Source organism: Strix aluco, chromosome 11 (genome assembly GCF_031877795.1).
Source record: "Strix aluco isolate bStrAlu1 chromosome 11, bStrAlu1.hap1, whole genome shotgun sequence".
Classification (NCBI taxonomy): Eukaryota; Metazoa; Chordata; class Aves; order Strigiformes; family Strigidae; genus Strix; species Strix aluco.
In genome coordinates this window covers 15,428,151-15,435,163 of record NC_133941.1, presented here as the reverse complement: position 1 = coordinate 15,435,163, position 7,013 = coordinate 15,428,151, and positions in this window count along the sequence as shown.

The following is a 7,013-nucleotide window of genomic DNA, read 5'->3' as shown; positions in this document are numbered from 1 at the left end:
CCTGCTCCTTCCAACCCTCCCATTTCCTATTCCTGCAATGCAATAAAAATGCTTGCAAAAGTTTTTGGACAGTCTCCTATCTTTTCTCCTGTTTGAGGAGAAAAATAAATGTTCCTCAGATTCCTTATAGCAGAGAGAGGTTTAAAATAGTTTCTAAAAGATTTTATAGCATCTTAAAATATTCTCTTTTATCTTTTATATTTTTCTTATAGTGTCTGTAGATTATGGGCCGAGTTTAAAAAACCCTTGGGTGCTACTTTTGGAGTTGAGAGTATGCATATGGTGCACACATTTCCAACTAAGTGATGACTTCCATGAGACGTAGTACTATATGTGGGTGGGATGCTGGCAAGTAACAGATTTTAATGTACAATTCAAATAAGGGCATGAAAATCCAAGTTTTGCAATAAAAGAAACATGTCGAAATTCAATGGGAGAAATTTAAAGTTATTTATTATCTGCCTTCAAAAGAGCTGGGATTTTTGGTTGTGTCCTGAGGCTGTACAAAATGGCTAACTGGAAAATCTGTCTCCAACCAAATCTGCCCGGGACTGCAGGCATTAAGCTGGTTTTGTGATGTCATCTAGAGTATTGTTTCACACAAAATATGGAATTGATTGCATTTCGCTAAGTGAAGTGGAAACAAAAAGATTTCTCATGCTCAGTTATAATCACTTCAAAATTAGGCCTAATACATCTTTCTGCCCTCAACAGAAACCTCTTTATCTATAAACAACTTCAGCAGCCTCGAATAAGGTGTGCTGATACCATGATGCCGCCTAAGCAGCGGGCTCTTAATGTTAGCTGGGCAATAGCCGTGGCTGCATTAAGATGCGGATAGTGTGGTCTTTAAAGCTGGAGCAGCAACACTATAAAAATTCTTTGCCCAAGGCACTAGCATAATTAGGGATGGCTCTGATCATTAGTGCTGGGGAAGCAGTTATATTGTTTTGCAATTTATCCAGTACCAGCAACATTCTCAGTTCTGTACAGTACATAGTTTACATTTATTTCCTTCCCCAAGGAAAGTATAGATTGACCACACCATGAAATGTACTGTGACTGGGACATTGTGTCCCAAATATGTTATAACATACTCTGCTCTTTGTTGTGTAGACACTGTTATTGAATTGTGTTATAGCTCTAGATTAATAAAATATTTTTAGGTCTTTAAGTGTGCTGACAGCTTAGTACATAACAGATAACCACCAGATTCTTGAAAGTCTAGCATCAAATTTGTACATATCCAAGAGATTTACCAACAAGTCTTAAAGGAAGGATTTGTTATAAAGACAGTTCCTGAAGAAAGAAAAAGTAGGTGTCTGTTTATTACAGAAATGGGAAGATGTTCTCACAAACAGAGGGAGTGGGTGGTGACAGCATAAGGCTTAGGAACATAAGTGGGAGAAGGATGAAAAGTTTGGGGGATGCGGTATCAGGAAAGAGCAAGAGGTTATGTAAAACTAATGAGACATGCAGAGCCCTAAAACCACATGCTATTACCCAGGGATCAAATCCCACAAACATCCCATGCAATTTCAGAAAATCATTTTTTCTCATCAGATCTAAGACATACAATATAGTAGGAAAATAGCGTCTCCCTTTTTTTAAGCTTGGCACATCATCAAAGTCTCCTGTGAAGTCAAAGAAAAGCACCTCCACCCTAAACTGAGGCTTCTACACAGGGAAAGAAAACATGTTCCCTTCACCAGCTATTTCTACTGATGAAAGCAGAAAGTAGGTGGGAGACACAGAGAGCAATCAGCTCTTCCCATTACACCTTAATTAAGCTGGAATTCAGCCAGGACACTACTACAAAAATGCCATCGAAACCTGTAGTGATCCAGTCCACCCCTTCACAAAGATGGCAACTTTGGAAGTCCACCACCACTTTAAGCACTAATTTATCCCTGACTCAGAAGGGCTCTGCCTCCTGGTAGCCCACCAGCTCCTGATGTGCCCGGGCTTTGGTGGCTTTGCAGAGACTGCAGAGGCCTCGCCCTCGCCTGCGAGCTGACAGCTCCCAGACCAATGGGGAATGGCTGCGCACTTGAAAGACACGCTGCTTAAAAGGCTCTCTCATGTTTCAGCTGACCATGTGTTTTCTCTTAGTACTCTGCAAGTTCAAATACCTCTGTATAACAGAAGTCAGACTGAAAAGGCATTGTGCATAAAATAATTCTTATCCGCATTGGTACGAGCCTTTGTGCTTTTTAAAAGCATATACAAGTAGGCAGGGTACTATTCGCGCTACTCGGTGCATAGATTGCATCTTGTTCAAATTCGGTTATTAAAAAAAAAAACAAAACGGTTTGTAAGGGTTTTCTTTTAAACCTGATCTGTAGCAGCACAGAAATATTTAACAACATCGTTCATAGGTAACTATCTTTTGAGAAAGACCAGATTTCTCTCTCTTCCTATGTAACACTGCTAACTCGAGTGCATGTGCCAACCACAGGATCAAGCTCACAGTAATGACACAGTTTGCAACAGCATCCTACTAAGTCCTAAAGCCAATCCCAAATCACACAACTGTTTTCTAAAATAAATTTTTTTAAATATTAAAAAAAAAAAAATAAATTGCAGTAGTAGTTCTGAAGTATTGGAGTAGTATTGAAGGATGCAAGTCCACCAGTGGCAAGAAATCAGGAATTGCACCAACAAGGTGTTTGGTGAACACACCCCAGTTCTGAAAAAGTGTTTGTTATCTCTGATTTTTATTAGTTATTTAAAGGTACTGGTTTTACAGTTTATTCAATGCCACTAAATGTAATCATTGAAGTAAAATTTCTACACAGAATGAGTAGTCACTGTCACAAAATAAGGTGGGACTTCTTGAGGACAACAGCTTAAGAAAATTTTGATTAAATTGAGAGGCTCATATTTTACTATATTTTGCTTTCTACCAAGTTATTCATTGTCCATGAGCAAACATTTCAGCAGCACTCCTCAAAGTCTTTGCATTTATACTGCAAACTCTGGCACTTGCTCCTAGACATCATTTAAGACGATGTGATGGACTCTGCATATTTGATCTCACCGTCTACTTACTGAGCTAAGCCAGTTGCTCACTCCTTGGCATGGGAGTTAGGAAGCAGCTGAGAGGTGTCTTCATTGATGATTTTAGGTACTAACACATGGAAAAAAATAATCTTTTGGTGGTGACTTTCCAGCCTTGCAGATACATAGTCTAAAATGAAGTGTAGACAGAGACACACACACACACACTTTTCCACTCGGCATGCTCAGCCCAGGGCAGTGTTGCAGGTTTGCTTTCAAGACTCAAAAGAGCCTTTCAGTGCAGGGCCCCACTGTATGGCACTGTCCTCACCCTGTAGCCATCACATCCTTCCCCCTTGCAGCCCCAGCATGCTTTTACCACTCCCGTTTACTCTTTTTCTAATAAGAACATAACAAAATAAGAACAGGATTGCCCACACTGCCCACAGACTACTCCAAACTCCTGCAGAGCCACACTGAGACTAATGTCAGGCGTTAGGGATTTAGCCAGTCATCCACACAGGTCAGAAGTAACTCCTCTCCTCACCTGTCTCTCTACTCCTGCTCAATAGCCACAGTCCAAAAACCAGAGGTCAGGGATGTGTTTTGAAGCAGTACAAGTAATCCTCTTAGGCTGCCCGGAATTCTTCCCCAAACCAGGTCAGTAGGGCTGGGGGAGCTTCGTCTTCTTCTGCACCACAGGGCACTTTGTCACTGCATCCACCCGAGCAAAACACTGCAGCAGCTACCAACAAAGTCTTGCAGCGGGCAGCACTGGGAGTTTCCTATCCTCTACCTGCAGTTTAATTTCCCAGTTTCCCCTAATCAGCTTGTGAGGAGCACCTCACTACTACAACCATATTATTCTGAGTACTTAACTCATCCTCTGGGTTGTGCTGTGCAGACTACCCTTAACAGTCTGAGAAACGCAGTCTTCATGACCTGATGCTCTGCTATGGATTTTAGAAAACTCCAAATGCTTGTAAAACCCACATTAGCATACTGCATCCCATTGTCATGAAATTTTTTATCATTACAGAAAAATTCCAGTGTCATGAGAGCATTTACAATAATAATTTCTGTCAGAATTGTATTTTACAAAAGCCTTTTTCATTTGATAAAAATCAACCTACTTTGTTAAGTAAAATTTTTCTGCGTAAAGGCAAGTCTAATTCAAAACCAGCAAATAGGTCTAGAGCTTGTATTGCTTGTATCTGAGCCAGAAAGAATTAGTTATAAGATGCTTATTAATGTATACCTTTTCTACTATGTTGACTCAGCCTTCCACGCATTTTTTTTTCATATACCCCACTTTATACCATCCATCCTCTCTGCTCACACAGAAACCTGAGACTGGCAGCCTTTAAGAAGCATGTTAGCTGAAAAAGCTAGAGGTATATTCCACATTTCATGTATTAAATTCCCTCAGCCTGCTGACCTCTTCTGCTTTCAGGGAAAACACAGGCTGCATCACTGGGCAGGACTTCAAAACAATTAGGGACAGGGATTAGACACCACTGGACTAGTCAGGGTGAAGATTTTATTTCCTTAAGAAAATCTACAAGACTCATGCTTCAGTTCTCATTCACAGTTTTTCTGGAGCACAACGTGTTCTGTGTTGCTGTGGGTTATGAACACATATTAGGGAAATTAAATAAGTACCTAATCCAAGCACCACTCAGTTAATTAATACTTTGCTGTTAACAGGGTTATAACTGCACGCGTTTCATGAGAATTAACAAGATTTGTTTGCGTTAACATGGTCTTACATCTCCCAGGTGACAGCAGGGACCATGCAATGGGGATTTATGCTGTGCTTTGGCCGTTCTCACCAGTGCCCAGAAGGGCTGGGCAGGGACCCTGACTCTGGTGCATGGAGGGCTCTGATCCCCACCCATCACCTCCAGTGCCGGCTGAGGAAGGCCACAGCTCGAGCCCTGCTGTTGAAGCCAACTGTAATTTGCATGGGGGAATCTGCTTGGCGCAGAGAGAGGGGAGATGACCCCCTGGCCTACTGATTAAATAGACTAGAACTGAACTTGCAACAAAAATAAACACAGCAAGTACACAAATCAGCAACACTTGCGTGACTTTATGAAGACAAAAATCAAATTACTTCAAGATGATCTTTACAATTACGTTAGCAAGTTCAATAGAGCATCAAAGTTGACAGCTGTAGCAAGGAGCCCACAGAAGGCGGTGACAGAGTTTCTCTGGGCTTCGGCAGTGGCAGGGCTGTGCCCCTCTTCTCTCTCATTCCTCAGCCATTACTCACATGAGTACCAAGAAGATTTTCATTAAACAGTATTGGGAAGAAAGTTAGGGTAGAAATGGTAGTCCTGCTTTGTATTTGGCACTGGTTAGGTGAGACGTCTGCTATTTTCAGTTCATGATTTTCTCCATTTGCTCCTCTTCAGTTGTCCGTCTCACCAACTTTGCAAACTCCTACATTGAGAGAGGAGATGCACCTGCCTTGCTGCCTGTACACTGCTGACAGCAATGCCTGGAGCCTTAGCGATAGGCCCAGGGTGCTGACAGGAAAACTGTGGACACCACTCTATAATAATAGATGGGTTTTGCTGTCCATTTGACTACGCAACTATTCATGATTAAAAGAAATTATCTTGCTTGCTTTTATAAATTTCAACTGTAACAATATTTTGCATTAAATCATTTACCTCCAAACACTGCATTTGTCTCCATTACTAAGAGTTAAATTTATCCATTTTCAGCAGTAAATAGGACAGTAGGACCCACAGCAATTTATAGATGAACACTACATCAAACTTAAGGTTTATACCCTTGAAAGGTCAGTATTATGCGTTTGATGTAGACTACACAAGGTTTAGCCAAATGATACAGGCCACATTATGGGGCAAATCTCTGTAGATCTAAGATGAGGTCCACATATTCTGCTCGTTTGCTCATTTGCAAACATCTGTAGCAGAACACACTGATCTTCCACTAAAAAAAAACACCACACAAATGGAGTCAGTTCCATTTGTTTTCCATATATGGGAAGAACTGTCTCTAAACAAATTTAATTCTTGACTCCAAGTGGGACTGAAGATGCTTCTCAGATAAGAAGTGGTAAAATAAAATCGCAAGAGATCACAGAAAATTATGTTGTTATTCCCTTCCTGCAGCATTCATCTAATTTTATGTTTTGCATTGGGGCAGTTTGGCCTTCTCATAAGATCAGAAAGACAGCAGACAAACAGCAGTTGAGCGGTGGTTAGACTGCACTCATGTAACCCAGCAATCATAATTCAAGGGAGAAAATGATTTCCTGTCAGAAATATAGACTGAAACTGCCAAGAAAATCTCTCCAAAGCTACAAACTTATCACCGTTCACCCATTAGACTTGTGATGAGGAGAAAAATCAAAATTGCAGCACTTAGTAAACCATGGATGGAATATCACACAGAGAGGAAGAAAAGAAAATGTAGCCATGAAGTCAGCTTGAGTTCTACTAAATACTTTGCTTTGAAATCACATTTCTAAAATATCAGAGAAACAGGTAAAAACACAGTGGCATTTATAACCTACCCAGTGTAACATTTTTCCAGACAACTGGCAAGATTTTGCATTAGCTATGAAGCCATGTCCTAACAATCTTGTGAATTCACTCATCTTTCTATCCTTGGTGCCAGAACTGTCGTGTGTGATGAACAGCAAGTTGGCTTTAGGACACCATGCATATGATGAGCAACTGAGGGGAACACCAACCTGAGAGCAAGTGCCTGTATAACTATTCAAACCTTCCTAGCTGCAGTCCAGCTTTCATAAGGTTTATACCAGGATTATAGTCAAGTTAAGGAAAGTTTGAGAGGTGATGCTTCTTGAGCTTTTTCAAAAGTATTTGCCCAACGATAGTGAATTCCTCTCCCCAGTATAAGTGGCACTAGCAGTAGGAAAAGGGGAAAAAGCTTGCACAGTGGGATTTCTTGATTAAGCTACTCGCAACCTGTAACCTTCTTGGTCTATTTTCATCTGGTTTGCTTTGTTGTTT